The 16,217-nt window shown below is 39.0% G+C and overlaps 1 long non-coding RNA gene across 1 annotated transcript in view; it reads left to right on the top strand.

Annotated features, from left to right (window-relative positions):
- The window catches only part of LOC131820381 (uncharacterized), a 242,762-nt gene that overhangs the window by 195,194 nt on the left and 31,351 nt on the right, over positions 1-16,217 (top strand). The window contains exon 5 of the long non-coding RNA XR_009349615.1: positions 589-677. This is a non-coding gene — a long non-coding RNA (uncharacterized LOC131820381). The remainder of the gene's footprint in view (positions 1-588; positions 678-16,217) is intronic.

Raw genomic sequence — 16,217 nt, 5'->3', positions numbered from 1 at the left:
CTCATTTATTTATTTTTTAATCACGGAGTAAACGAGAGAAAGAGCAATAGAGTAAGAGGGATAAAAGCTAGAGAGAGAGGCAGAGAAGTAAGGGAAGAGGGAAAAAAAGAACTGGAGTTAGACCCAGAAGCAGAGCGGATGGGGAGGAGGGAGGGGCCCGTGATAGCTCTTCAGTCTGTTTTTATGGAAGTAAACGGTCCTTCACAGTGCAAGCACAGAGCAGAAACTTGAAAGCTGAAAGGAGTTTTAGATTTCATAAATTCCAAAGAGCTCGTTATGCTGATTAGGAGACACATCTAAGGACTTCCTCAGAAGAACAGTATCAGAGTGAACAGATTCTCGTCGAATGTCCTGTGTTAACGAAAGGCTTAATATATGTATTGTTAGCATTTTCTGAACGGAGTTTCCAGCAAATTAGTAACAAATGAATCATCCATAATTACCCGTGTTGGATTAAAGGAGAATGTTTTCCTACTTAAAAGGTAGGCTGGGGTCAGTTTTATGGCAGCATTATTTATGTTTATGCATAAAGACACCTGGTGGCCTGAAATTTCCATCTCCACTTCCATTCCTTTAATGTTTTCACAGGTTTGTACACGCCGAACAGAAATGTCTGCTTCCTGCTAAATCCATTAGAAACTGATACAAGGGCGAGAAGAACGAATGTAACGAAACAGGTAAGGTATTCGGGTTTAAAAGAATGTGGAATAACAGACCCGACTGTGGCAAACATGGGTAAAGAAAAGTCTCATCTTCGGAATGGAAAAACTAAGGCACCAAAAGTTGAATGGGCTCCCCAGCCTCGTATTTAGTAAGGCACACCCCCTCAGGCAGAAGTGAAATACTGTCTCACTGTAGTTCCAGTTCGCACTCCTCTGACTGCCGTGGAGGGGGGCATGTTTTCATAGGTGAGGCATCAGTTGTGCCTCCTTATCTGGGAAACTCCTATGCATGTCTTTTGCCAGTTGCTGTGTAATTTCTTGCTTTTTCACTTTATTTGTAGGAGTTCTTTACACGCTCTTCCCACAAAACCTTTGCTGGTACAACTTTGTTCTGCAAATATGTTCTTCCTACTCGTCCACTCACTTTATTATTATTGTTATTATTTTAAAGATTTTACTTATTTATTTAATTAATTTGAGAGCGAGAGCGAGAGAGAGAGAGAGAGAGAGAGCATGCGCAAGTGGGGGGACGGGCAGAGGGAGAGAGACAGACAATCTCTAGCAGACCCCCCCCACTGAGCCCAGAGCCCAACGTGGGTCTTGATCCCAAGACAGTGAGATCACCACCTGAGCCAAAACTAGGAGTCTGGAGCTCAGCGGACTGTGCCACCCAGGGACCCCTTGTCTCTCACTTTTTTTTTTTTTTTTAATGGGTTTGGGTTTTTTTGTTGTTGTTGTTATGTTAGTCACCATACAGTGCATCGTTAGTTGTTGATGTAGTGTTTCATGATTCATTAGTTCCATATAACACCCACTGCTCAGCACAGCATGTGCCCTCCTTAATACCCATCACCCAGCTACCCCATCTCCCCACCCTGCTCCCTTCTGTAACCCTCAGTTTCATCCCCAGAGTCCATGATCTCTCATGGTTAATCTCCCTCTCTGATTTCTTCCCATTCATTTTTCCCTCCCTTCCCCTGTGGTCCTCCGAGCTATTCCTTATGTTCCACATATGAGTGAAACCATAGGAAAATTGACTCTCTCTGCTTAACTTATTTCACTCAGCATCATACCCTCCAGTTCCATCCATGTCAATGCAAATTGTGGGTATTCATCCTTTCTGATGACTGAATAATATTCCCTTGTATATATGAATCCCATCTTCTTTATCCATTGATCTGTTGAAGGGCATCTCAGCTCTTTCCAGAATTTGGCTGTTGTGGACCTTGCTGCTATGAACATTGGGGTGCATGTGCCCCTTCTTTTCATTTCATCTTTATATTTGGGATAAATACCCAGTAGTGCAATTGCTGGGTCATAGGGTAGCTATTTTTTTAACTTTTTGAGGAACCTCCACACTTTTCCAAAGTATGTACCAGCTTGCATTCCCATCAACAGTGTAGGAGGGTTCCCTTTTCTCCACATCCTTGCCAGCATTTGTTGTTTCCTGCCTTGTTAATTTTGGCCATTCTAACTGGTGTAAGGTGGTATCTCAATGTGGTTTTGATTTGAATTTCCTCGATGGCTAATGATGTTGAACATTTTTTTCATGTGTCTGTTAGCCATTTGTATGTCTGCTTTGGAGAAGGTTCATGTCTTCTGCCTCTCTTTTTAATGAGTTCTTTTGATGATCAGGAGTCCTTTATTTTCGTGTAGTGAAATTATCAATCTTTCTTTTATGGTTAGTTCTTTCATGCTTTTTAAAAAATGCTCTATCTTGAAGTAATTAAGATATTTCTTATACGGTCTTTTAAAAGTTTGTCATATTGCCTGGAATATTTAATTCTGTCACTTACCTTAGGTCATACATGTAGAGGATGTGAAGTTGAAATGCAATCTTCATGATTTTGTATCTAAAACTAAACATGCTAGTGCTGTTTATAGACAGTTCCTCCTTTTACCCTTGAGCTTTAAGCCCCGTTTCATTAATTATCAGATTTGTATATGTGGGTTTTGTACCTGGAGTTTCTGTTTGGCTTCCTTGGCCAATTTGTCTGTCTCCAGACAAATGATGTGCTATCTTAATTACCTTTGCATTGCAATAAGTTTCGAGATATGTCTGGCAGTAAGCCCCCACTTGCTTGGCCTTTTACTGTTTAAATCTTAGAATCAACTTGTCAAAATATGTGAAAAAATATTTTGGGCTTTTAATTGGCATTGTACTGAATCTGTAGATACATTTGGGGAGGATGGATATTTTTATGATTTTAAGTTTTTAAAGTCTACTTACAGTTTCTGATGGGAAAGACATTATTTTCTGAGGCCAATAGGAATAATTCTTTTAAATTATTGAGAATAGCTTATAGCTGAAGCAGAACTTAATAAACTTGAATTTAAAACAGAATTCATATTTATAAAAATAGGAAGCTCTTCTCCAATACTAGAAGTTTACAAAAACTCTGTAAACCGAGACACATCCTGTAAAGCACTTGTTACCTGAGACACTTGTTCTTTGTAAAATTCACTGAGTTATAAGAAGAGAAAATCAGCTTTTGTAATTTTAAAGAGCTTAATTCATCTGCTGTGAGTTCACTAATATTAACGTAGAAAGTCCCTCTACAGGCTGCGAAAAGTTTATGCTCTTTTGAATTTAGTTATAATTCCTGTGTGGAATTACTTTTTTTTTTTTTTTAAAGATTTTATTTATTTATTTGACAGAGAAAGATCACAAGTAGGCAGAGAGTTAGGCAGAGCCGGGGAAGCAGGCTCCCTGCTGAGCAGAGAGCCAGATGCGGGACTCGATCCTAGGACCCTGAGATCATGACCTGAGCCGAAGGCAGAGGCTTAACCCACTGAGCCACCCAGGCGCCCCAAGAATTACTTTTTTATCTTTAATGGCACATTTTTTTCCCACAAATAATCACATCTTGAATAGCAGTCTTCTCAGAAGATTCTTTTATTTATGCATTTCTGATTTTACGCTTTCCCTCTCACGGTGAGTTTAACAAACAACTGAGCTTAAAAAGGTCAAAACTCAAGAAGTCTTTTTTTCTGAAATGTGGGACTCAAAATTCACTTACAGATTCAAAACTAACCCAAAGTTCTTATTTTTATTATTCATATATTTATTTAAATGAAGCTTCCTATTCCTTCCCACAGAAAGCAGTTCTTCTAGCCTGGGGGGCTGTGGTTGGCTGACCTTGGTGTAGGTAGGCCAGACTCCCTGTTCAGCAAGGAGTCTGTAAACACAGGCGTGTGGGCACTGTGGTGGGTGGGCTTCCCTGAAGGGGTCCCAGCTCAGGTGAATGCAAGGAAGGACAATGCAGTTGGGAAGAGAGTTGGACCTTCCCTCACACCATGGACAAAGACCTAACTCTTACACATAAGAAGGGCAGGAAATGAAAGTCAACTCACAGCCTGAGTGCTCAGTAATGGAAAGAGAAAGGATGGAGGACTTTAAGCTTGTCTTGAGGGCAAAGGACCTGCTCCGGTTACCAAAATGGAGTCCAGTACAACTCTGGTGTTCTGATCCTTGGTAGGAAAGAGAAAATAAGGGGAAAAAGAGAGAGAACTGGGTAGAAGTTCTCAGCATCAAAACCACCAGCTCAGAACCCTGCATCTAGATCAGACTAAGGCTTTCTTCCTTTTGCAGCCTGAAATTGACCACCATGTCCACACCCAGTGGGCATGACATTTTCTAGTTTATATCTGCGTCAGTTCTTCTCACAGCCGCTTGTGCGGCAGACGTGACTTTCAATCTGTACTATAATCAGCGCTATGTGTCTTATCTTCTCTAGTAGATGGAACGTTCTCCAAGGACATGGCTCATACCTCGTAAAGTGTGTTTCTTCCCCTGCACATAAAACACTGCAGTATCTTGTGAAGAATCATGGTCACAAGTCATACTGGTCTCAAGGCCCCCCCTGCACAGAAGTCTACATGCAGGTCTGTGGACTAATGCATCCTAAGGGATGTGAGGTTATGGCAAACAAAAATATAGTTTAAAATAACATCACTGTTCTAAAAGGGAAAGACTGGATCTGAAGGTCTAGTTCTGACTGTTCTCTAACTTAGTGTTCATGGAATTTACAGGCAGGTTAAGACTACTGGGGAGAAAAATAAAAATAAAAAATTAACAAAGCAAATGGAACTGAGGTGCACATGAGCTTATCTTTGTGGTGTAGAGGGTATCGGATATTTATATTAAGTGCTTTCAGTGAATGGGGGACTCCAAAGATACAGCACATTTTCATCTAGCACATTCAGAGTCCAAGGGCTTCCATGACTAGAGGCATACCAAGCCTCAGGGAGACCACCATCACCTGAGTGAATGCCTTGAGTGTAAGGTGACCCTCTTGGCACTGCGGTCAAATCCATGGCCAGATTCAAATACTAACTGAATTCATGAGATGCTTTGTGTTTTCTTGTACAGAAATTGCCTCAGGCATTAGAAGAAACTAAGAAAATTACTCATGCACTTATTTGAAATATTTGTGCTTATAGATGTAGGAAGTTTTAAAGAGATCTCAGGACTGGAGATCCACAGTGGTAAAGGAGACAAGGAAGAAGCACTGAGGGTGGGAAATAGTAGCTGAGGAAAACTTGCTTTACTTGTGCATAGGAAAGGCACAAAAAATATTTGTTGACTAATAGCCAACCTTCAAAATTTTATTTCTATAAGAAACCAACTTGGAAGTTTCAGAAAGTCACTGAAAAACACAAGATATAAAGAAATGAGAGTTTTATTTCTTACATTATGTTTTCTTTACCTCTTTGATTGTCTTCATCAGTTTTGAATTTGGATTTCCAGATTTCAATTTATGGAAGCTCATTTTTTCCTCTCCTGACTTTATAGCTACAATATATCCAACAAGTATAAACCTTGGATTATGACTCTATGGTTCCAACAACCACATATCCATGGCTAGAATTGCTAGATACGAGAGCCTTTATCTTGTATTACATTCAATTAAGCTTTTTCTATAAAATACCATGATTTACTAAAATAGTAAATATAAAATGTTAATCTTAAATTATTTGCTCTAAACAAATGGACAGAACATAAGATAAGTTAAACAATATCTATATCTAAGTTAATTGCATCTCTTGAAGTGAACGTGAAATGATTTCTTTCATTATTTCATCCAACCCTAATATTCCTTAAAAATGAAAGAAAACCATTTTTTTTTCTCACTCTTCAGGCATCAACAGTTCCGGAGACTTGGGATGTAATAAAACTTCTTGAGTGCCCATGAATTTTCCTACTGCCAATAAGTGAGGTTTCACAGCAGTTTAATGATATCTCATGGTCTTGTGAGACTTACGTGAAAGATGATTTTGATTTGCCCATCTGATAGTCCTACTGAGCTCTGGAATATTGTATTTACCCCTTTTCAGCAAAAGGACCAACACCTGCCCCTCCCCCCTCTTCCTGCTTATTGCATTTTTCTGCTTCCTTTCATTTCAGAACAAAACTAGAGAATTCAGAAGAGCAACCACAAAAACAAAGCAAACACAAAACCCATAACATCCTAACTGGTCAAGCATGTCCCTAAGTCATAATCCTTTATCTACTTTTTTAAAAAAAATTACAATCAGATTTTTATTCCTGACACCTGAATACCATATCACTTACTCTAATTAAGGGCTTAGACCTTTCATATGCTCTACTTCAGTAATTAAGATTGGGAAACAACCAGCCTAGGAGATTTATAACATATATTTAAGCTCAATTCTTAATAGAGCTCTGCATTTTTCTCTCTCTGACCATTATAAAGTTCAGTCCAACAGAAGTACTTACAAATATTCTACTCAAAGAGTTTCCTCTGTTCTCTCACTCTGCTTTAGGACCTTACTTGATATGCCTAATTTTCTTATTTCTTTCATTGAATAGAAAAATAACAACTTTGTAGTCCAGAATATATTAATGGTATTTTTTGAAAGCTAAATGATAGTCATACAGAATTATAAATTACAGGTAGGTGTATAAATTACGGTAGGTGTGAGGTGACTGAACAGATTATTTCAAGAAAGGACTTTGGCTTTAACATTCTATCAATTGCTAAAGTAGAAAAAAATAATTTTTGGCTCGGGACACCTGGGTGGCTCAGTGGGTTAAGTCTCTGCCTTTGGCTCAGGTCCTGATCCCAAGGTCCTGGGATCGAGCCCTACATCGGGCTCTCTGCTCAGCAGGGAGCTTGCTTCCTCCTCTTTCTCTGTCTACTTATGATCTCTGTCTGTCAAATAAGTAAATAAAATCTTTAAAATAAATAATAATAATTTTTGGCTTTTTAGTTGTAGAAAAACAATTACATATAAATCACTATTACTTCTTAAGAAAATACTTCTCTGTCACAAATCAACAGCACAAATACAACATATGGAAGTATTATCACTATTTTAGCAAAATGTACTTTTCAAAATCTCAAGTTTATGTTCCTTTCTTTTTTTTTTTCTTAATGGTAATAAAGTGGCTCCAAGTCCTGGAAAAACCCTTCTTCAAATGGTCTATACTTTAGAAATGCTTTTTTTTTTTTTTTTCTTTTTAAGATTTTATTTATTTATTTGACAGACAGAGATCACAAGTAGCAGAGACGCAGTCAGAGAGAGAGGAGAAAGCAGGCTCCCTGCTGAGCAGAGAGCCCGATGCGGGGCTCGATCCCAGGACCCTGGGATCATGACCTGACTCAAAAGCAGAGGCTTTAACCTACTGAGCCACCCAGGTGCCCTTAGAAATACTTTTAAAACATCAGTATTCTCAGCAGAAGTCTGATCTTTAAAAACTAAAAATTGGAAAGGCATGGCAAACATCATGATGGTCAAACTTTAGGAAAAAGGAAAAGGATTAGGGTAACCATATTGTAGTATAAATCCAACAATGATGTTTTTGATCCTTACGTTGCGTATATACATCTATTTTTAAAAGCTGAAGATACAGTATTTTGATTAGAAATAAAGTTCTTAGACAGATATTTATCTTCCCCACAGGGAGACATTGTTAAAATAAGAAAGAAAAATATGCATGAGTTCAGTCAAGCACTGAACTGAAACCACCACTTGGTCTCAAAAATCAAGAAATGTCTAACATTACAGTCTCCTTGTTGTTTGTTTTCTCTCATTTAGTTGCATCATGCTTTTTAATTTATTTTTAAAGATTTTATTTTATTTATTTGTAAGAGAGAGAGATAGTGCACGCAAGCAAGGGAGAAACAGGTAGAGAGAGAAGCAGATTCCCCGATGATCAAAGAGCCCTATGTGGGACATGATCCCAGGATTCTGGGATCATGACCTGAGCTGAAGGCATCCACATAACCTACTGAGCCACAAAAACATGTGTCCCTGTATCATTCTTTTTTAAAAAGTGAAATAATCTGAGTCCACAGTGTCTTCTCTAACCCTTTGGAACTCCCACACGTATGCCCATTTTGGAAATTTATGAAAGCAGGACACATGATTTGCTTTCATATGACCAATCTTTTCTTTCAGATGATCAATCTTTTTGTGATGGCAAAATCGGGAGTTGTCTTTTATATTTTAGTTTCATCCTCTAAGTAGCTTTAGTCAGGATGTCTAGAAATCATGTTGCCCCCCTACCTCCATCTATTGTTCTGATCTTTCCAGGGAAGCCTGCTCCCAAACCCTGCCCCAGTGCTGATGGAGAATGGGAAAATTTTACTGTCATGGAAATAGGAGGCTCTTTATTCCACTATTATTCAAGATAAACTGTGGGTGCCCTACTATTTCTCAGCATATACTTGCCTTTTGGGAGGATAAATTCCAGACCTGGCACATTCCTAACTCTCTGGAGACTAAAAGTTCTGGTTTGTCCAGGATTGCCCCAACATAATTATGCCCCAACATAATTGTTAACACTGACCCTTCCACTTTCAAAGGTGTCCCCATTTGGAGAATAATTTGTTGTCTTTTATATTTTAGTTTCATCCTCTAAGTAGCTTTAGTCAGGATGTCTAGAAATCATGTTGGATCTTACCTATGGATCTATACTTATATTCAACTTTTACAAAAGAGCAAGTGAATTGAGGCCTGAAAAGAGAACATGGGTTTTAGTGATTGGAATATTTCAGTGGTCTTTGAGAAAGCCATTTATCTGGAGATTTGTGGGGCTTGAAATTAAAGAGTGAAACTGAAAAAAGGAAACCTAGTTTTAAATGGAAATGGAAGGCCAGAAGGTGGCGCTCCCCTGATACCACTCCTTGCAGCCTGAGGCAGAACCAACCTGTACTTTCCCTGCCCTAGCAGGGGGAAAGTAGCTTTTCTCCGCCCCTGTTAACAGTCCAGCCAATGAGAGACTGTCAAGGCTCAGCCAATGAGAAGCCACCGCACTTTAAACTCCCACTTTACTCTTTTTTTGTTTACAGCAGCCCCTCTCAAACCCTTACTCTCCAACATTTCTGCATAAAAGAGTGTTCTTCTCCTTTAGTCTCTGGATTTGCCTATGTTTTGCCTTAACTTGCGTAATCTGAATTGCAATTCTCCACTATTCCCGAATAAACACTTTTGCTACTATAATAACTGGCAGTTTTATTAAGGTAGGTTGACAAGAGTGAATGAGATGTGAGGAGAGGATCATAGCTGAAGGGGTAGGTAAGATCTTTCACAATGAATCAAAGCAATTCAGATTCAGTATTTCCAAAATAAACCTGATCATTTCCTCCCCACCTTCTCATGCTAGCGGCTAAGTACAATTTTCTTTGTTGACTCTCCTGTCTCTTTGCAACCACCCCTCACCCCACCCCCATCAAGATCTACCCAGGCTGTGCCTAGAATCTGCAGCATCCTCTTTGATTTTTTTCCCACATACAGTTACTCTTCCATTTTTGTCTGTTCCAACTCTTTTGTCATAAAACCTGAATCAAAGATTTTCATTGGTTTTGCCACTGTTTGGATCATTTTCACAACCTTCTGACCAGTTTCTCCTCCTTTCTAACTCATCTTCCATACTATTGATAGACTACTACTTCCTGGAGAAATATTTATCCTGTCTCAGCCTCCTTTAACACTTCTGTCTGCTTTCTATGGACAACAAAGGAAAGATCAACCTGCTTAACAGGGCATGGGAGATCTTTCAAAATCTAATCCCAATGTAGGTTTTCCACTGTAGTCCTTAACCTTTGTTCATGAAAGTGAAACTCTGGCCATGCTAATATCTTTCTCATCCCACCTCACTCTCTTCTCTGCCTCATAAATGTCCATATAGCCCTCAAGGCCCAACTCAAATGCCATCTTCTATCTAAGTCTTTTTCCAACTTTTTTTAAAGCAGAAGTTTGTGTTACCTTCTTTCTGTCCCAGTGCACTTTTAAAAAATGCCTCCACTCCGTAACTTATAGTATAGGCCCTCCTGGGTAAGTGACTATCTTACTTTCAGTTGTCCAAACCTTTCAGGGCAGTGGCCGAGCTTTATTTGTCTCTGTAGTGAGAAAAGTTAACATTTTCTAGTACATAATTAGCACTCACTCTGTATTTGTTGATAAAGATGAAGACTTGCCATAAATTTCACCCTCAAGAGTTCTGTGTATCTAATTTCTGCCTTTCATTGGGAAACATGTATTCACTTTATTTTTATTTATTTATTTATTTAAAGATTTTACTTATTTGACAGAGAGAGACACAGAGAGAAGGAACACAAACAGGGGGAGTGGAAGAGGAAGAAGCGGGCTTCCTGCTGAGCAAGGAGCCCTATGTGGGGCTCTATCCCAGGACCCTGGGATCATGACCTAAGCCCAAGGCAGATGCTTAATGACTGAGCCACCCAGGCATCCCGACATGTATTCACTTTAGTTTTTATTTAAATTGATTCTGCTTGGGGCGCCTGGGTGGCTCGGTGGGTTAAAGCCTCTGCCTTCAGCTCAGGTCATGATCCCAGGGTCCTGGGATCGAGCCCCACATTGGGCTCTCTGCTCAGCAGGGAGCCTGCTTCCTCCTTTCTCTCTGCCTCTCTGCCTACTTGTGATCTCTGTCTGTCAGATAAATAAATAAAATTAAAAAAAAAAGTTGCTGATATTTATAAGATACTTAAAATAGTACCTGGTACAACATAAATACTCAATTACCAGGCTCTGATTAGATTCTAATTTAAAATAAATAAATAAATAAATAAATAAATAAATAAATAAATTGATTCTGCTTCTCTTCAGTCTTATAATTTCGTTTTGTTTTGTTTCTCAAACTTAAGAATTTGCAGGATCCCAAGATGACCTCAAGGGTTCTGCTGATAGCAGTTGGGAAAATTTATTATAAATGAATTTTGATATTTTTGGTGATTATTAGTAATACAGAGATAATATACAATAATACCTATTGTGGGTACTGAAATTTTACACCAATACCCAAGCATTAGGTGGTCATCCAGATGACTGAGAAAATGCTTGTCTGAATTTTCAAACTGTTTTCTCAAAACTAAAGCACAAAATGAAAGAGTCTTGCAGAGAATCCCTAGACCTCTGACAGACCCCTAATGCCATTTGGAGAACCACTGCTATGTGGAGAACCCTCTTCTTGTGTGCATTGTCAGTTAATCATTCAAAGAACCCATCAAGGGCCACAAAATAAATAACTATGGATGTTTGCCCATCAAGAGAGCTTACACCACCTTCACGGTTGTACCTCACCAGAGAAGAAAAAGTGTTTGACCGTGGGACAGAACTAAGACTAGAAGAAAAGGAGGATGGAGAGAAGGAGAGCATGAATGGGAGAGGAAAAGCCATAGAAGCAAAGCAAAGAAGCGAACGGGCTTGGATAGAGGCTAAGCATGTCCATCTTCACAGATGGGGACATAATGCACCATAGGATCTTGAAGTCTGCCTTGAACAACCTGCCATGGCATTTCTGCAATAAGAAATTGCAGCATTCCATGTCAGAGGCCATTTCTTGCTTTGGGTAAGAATGGCCTTCAGAAATTCTCTGAAAAAGTGTCTTATATATCATAGGAAAAACCCAACCAAACAAAAATTAGACCAAGTACTGGTTTAATTTTCTCCAATAATTTGTTAGTTTAGACTGATTTCTTTTTAACCACCTGTGCTCTTCAGAGGGATGAGTACTTGATGCTGTAACCCATAACAGCAGCTACAACAAATATAATAATACATAACATTTGGTAGAAGTTTAAGTGCTGTAGGGGGATGTTCTGCATATTTTAGATATATGAAATCATTCAGGCCATAAAATTACCTTACGAATTAGGTGCTATTGTAACTATCATTTTAGAGATGGGGAAACTGCCAAACATCACATCTATTGATTTTGCATTATGTTCATCTTGTCTTCTTTTCAAGAAAACTTCCATTTGGGAACAGGGCTAAAGGTAAGGACAAGATGACTCAGAAAAGACACATCTGTACAGCTAGAAGTAAATTTTGAGCAAATACCCAATGGAATAGAGTATTTTTAATCAATTTAACCAAAATAAATATTCATTCAGTGTAAATGTGTTAAGCTTGAACTTACAAGCATGGAACTGGGAGCTGAAAATAGATAGATGTAATATAAATAAAAATTGAGAAATGTATGTGAAACTATCCTATGTATCGAAAGCAATCTATCATCAAGAAGCAATATTTTATGCATAAAACCTTCAGAGCTATGCCTTTCCCCAGGCTTTTAGTCTATTCTTTCTAGCCCCATCAAAGAATGGGGAAGAAGCAAAAGCATTTTTACTTCAAAATAGGTTATTTCTACTCCTTGGATCTGAAGATCAAAACTAGGTATCACTTGCTCTTTGATCGAATTGACCAGAGAATATTACACTGTATTTATTTATTTTAAATATTTTCTTTATTTGAGAGAGAGAGAGAGAGAGAGAGAGAGCAGGTGTGCCTGCGTGTGCAGGGGTAGGGTGGAGAAGAAGAGAGGGAGGGAGAGGCATAGGGAGAGAATCTCCAGCAGACTCCACACTAGAAGCCTGACCTGGGGCTTGATCCATGACCCTGAGATCATGACCTGAGCCAAATCTGAAAGTCAGCCACTTAACCAATTGAGCCCCCTACACACTCTTGTACTGTATTTAGACAAGACTTTCATTTGTACAGTCAAAAATTTTTGTTGAGCATCTAATCTCTGCTGGGCACTGATAGGTTCTATTTATGACAGCAGTGAGTAAGACAGAAATGGTTCTGAGCCTCGTGAACTTTACTGCCGAATGTGGGCTTTGGTGGGCGACAGCTAAGTGAAAAAACATCTGTTGTAAATCAACAAAGTTACTTATTCAAATTGCCAGCAGTAAGGTGGCACACCTCCAGTGATTTATTGTGCAGGAATCCCTCTTGCTGTGCGTGTTCCTGCAAAGTCTCATTAAGACCTTTAAACTAAAAATATCTGATCCAGCTAAATTTTGGAAAAGGAAACTATTATTTGAGGAATTCATTTTCAGCAGCTGAGTGCCTCAGGAAGTTAGTAATGCCCTATGGAGCTTTATGCTTCTGGTCCTCTCATTTGAAACCAGCAGAGGTTGGAACAGTTCTTAGTTATTAACATCTAATGGCTGTTTTGTGACTTCTCAAGTGCATTGGACTCCTCCTTCCAAGTCCCAGGGAATGGAAAGATACTTATTTGAATTTAATTAACTCAGAGGAGATTCAGCCTAAAGGATAGCAATGGAATGTACGGAGTACTGCATGTTCCTACATCGTCCCTAAAACTTTATGATGGATTTGCTGGACTCCTAATTGCCAGGAGTTTGTGGAATAGAAACACCGCCTAGAAGTAAAGCCCAGGGTAGGAATTGACTGTCACTGCTGCTCTCCCTCGGTGCCTACATTATGTTCTCACCTCCGGCTGCCTGCAGAACTTCCCTTGCAGAAAGCCTCCTTGTGGGCCAGGATAAAGTTCTGCCAAACAGAACTTCCCTGCAGAACTTCCCTTGCAGAAAGCCTCCTTGTGGGCCAGGATAAAGTTCTGCCAAACACAGGTGAATGGCAACTGATGAGACTTCCAATCTCTGTTTTTACTTTGGTGCAAACTCTCAGTATATCTTTCTCTCCTAAACGTGTGTACGCAAATGTCACTCTGCTAACCTAAAAGGTACTTCCATTTTGGTAAGAGTCTTTGAAAACTTCCTCTCTGCCAGCCAAATTCATATTTATAATGAAGAGTTGCTATAGGTAGACACATTGGGATCTTCAAGATTCTGTGAAAACCTGTAAAAGGAATTCATTTTCATACTCATTCATTCTCGAATATTCTCAAGCATCTATTGCCAATGTGCTGCATATCAGATATTGTGTTAGGTGTTGTAGACATAACACAGAGCAAGAAGTTATAATTATAGCTCTTAGGGCATTTCCAAACCCAGACATATGTTTATTTACTTACCTACTTAACTAATATGTATCATGTGCTTAGGTGTTGTTTAAGGGATCATGGAAAATTCCAAAATAAGAAAGAAATTATTCTAAGGTAAAAGGGCAGGTTCCCTGGACTAGGAGAATAGCAATGGGCTCAGAAAAGGGGACATGAGTCTTTGGAGATAGTTTGGAGAAAGAGTCAACATTGGATGAATTCTGGGAAGTGGAGGTGTTGATGTGGGGGAGAAACTGAAGTAATTTCGCGCTTTTTACCAAAGATATTTGGGAGAATTGCTGATGCTATTGAACCAAATTAGAAGAGGGAAGAAGAGAAGCCAGTGGAGGGCAAGTTTCAGGGGGAGAAAAGAGTAATAATGGAGGAAGAATAAGAAAAACTTCGAGTGTGATTGAATTTGAGAGGATCACCCACCATGTCCTTTTACACTCAACAAGGGACTGTGAGCGATTCTCATCTCAAGAAAGAATTGTTTCACCAAATACCTGTATTAGATACTATTTGTTTTTATTCTATATCTTGTTTCCCAAGGATTTTTGGTAGCTTAAAAAGTCAACAGAATAAAGTAGGATAAAATGGAAATGAGGACTTCAGGACTGTGGTGGATATTTGTATAAAATAAATCCCCCTCACAAAACAAAAATCGTCACTTTTTGCTGTTTACATATCTGGAGCTTCTTGGATCTCATCCTATCCAAAGTTTGGTTGTTTGACTTTTCCTTCAGTTCTGTGAGATAATCTAGACCTTTTTCAACTTCTGTTCCCTCCAGTCAGCCAGAGAGGGTTTTTCTAGCTTTCACCCAAGGAACCCTACCCTGATGTTTAAAAAGATCATAGAAGTGAGGTTTTGCAAATCGCAGAATCTTAACTATGTCACCAGCTGAGCTGAAGTAACATGAGGCACAAAGAGAACCCTCTCCTGGACTGGAAAGTTGGGAATCCTGTAACATAGCCAAGTGGTTGGTTAAAGTCCATGTCTTGTGCCTTGGGCAATCAGTCCACATATTCCCTAGGCTGGAGATGAGTGACTTGGTAGAAAAATAACAGAGTCTGGCATATGCTGAGTGATTTTCAAAGATTCTGTAAAAAGAGACACTCTACGTTAGTTATAACTTGATTGTGTAAAAACAAAAAGTAAAAATAATTAGTGTTTTGCTTTATTTGTCTATTCATGAGCCCTTTTCTGCCTATGGCTGGAAATTTATGAGCTAAGAGATTGGAGTCTTGGAAGATACACAGCTAGGCTTGATGAGCTCAGCTATAGTCAGTGCCCAAAAAGCAGTAAGGTAAGAAATAGAGTGGAGGATAAGATAAGAAGATAAATATGGCAGGCCCACCCAAGCACCTCCTCCTAAACGTCTTCATCCACATAAGCCAAGATTAAACATGAAGCCTGAGGGCAAAGGACAGGTCACTTTGGACTCCTAACATAAGGCTTCTTCTTTAATACTGCTGGAGGCCCAGATGAGCTCAATACTAGCTAACAGAGAAGCCCCAGTGGAGAATTCTATTTAGGTCATCTCAGATGTTCCTATGGAAGTAAACAGAGAAGATGCTCACAGAAAGAAGAATTGGAAAAGACAGGCTGGTGAACCAGGAAACTCGTTCTGCTAGGAGGGCTCTAGTTCTTATTTGCTATGGACCCATGACCATTCTGCTGTTTTCTGTTACCTTCTTTTCAAAAGAAGAATAGGAATTTGTTTTATTTTATAATTATTCTTTTTTAATTCCACCATTGTATATTATGTGTATTGGGGATAGCTAAATACATCATTTAAATATATTTAAATCTATCCTTGAACTAAACAGGTTGCTCCACCAGTAGAGGTTAATTGGGATTTGACCTAGAAACATTCCCAGCACTCAAAAATCCTGACCTTAGCTCTGCAGGCAGATCCTTATCTGCAGGGCAAGATTTTATGATCTCTTTCCTTGGGGAGGAATTGAGTGGGTTTTAGAGCAATATTTAATGTATGCATTAAATTTGGCGTGGATGTTTTTTAAATTTATGTTTGAAAAGAAGAATCAACGTGCGTGTTGGAATGAGATGAGTAGTTATTGTGAACATCTGTTGTTTTGCCTATTTTATCAGTCAGTTTAGGCTAAGAATTAGCTTGTGTTCAACCCAGTATTCAGTGGCTTACAACAACAAAGGCACATTTCTTGCTCACATTATAAGTTCTCATGCCAGGATCTGCACGGATAGAGCTGCTCTTGTCTGGAATCCTGCAGTGGGATGAGAGAGCATGGAAGAACACATCTAGGTTCTTAAAACTTGCACTTAGAAATGACACCTA

This window comes from Mustela lutreola, chromosome 18, assembly GCF_030435805.1.
Source record: "Mustela lutreola isolate mMusLut2 chromosome 18, mMusLut2.pri, whole genome shotgun sequence".
In the NCBI taxonomy this organism is placed as follows: domain Eukaryota; kingdom Metazoa; phylum Chordata; class Mammalia; order Carnivora; family Mustelidae; genus Mustela; species Mustela lutreola.
This window is presented reverse-complemented; position numbering and strand designations above follow the sequence as displayed.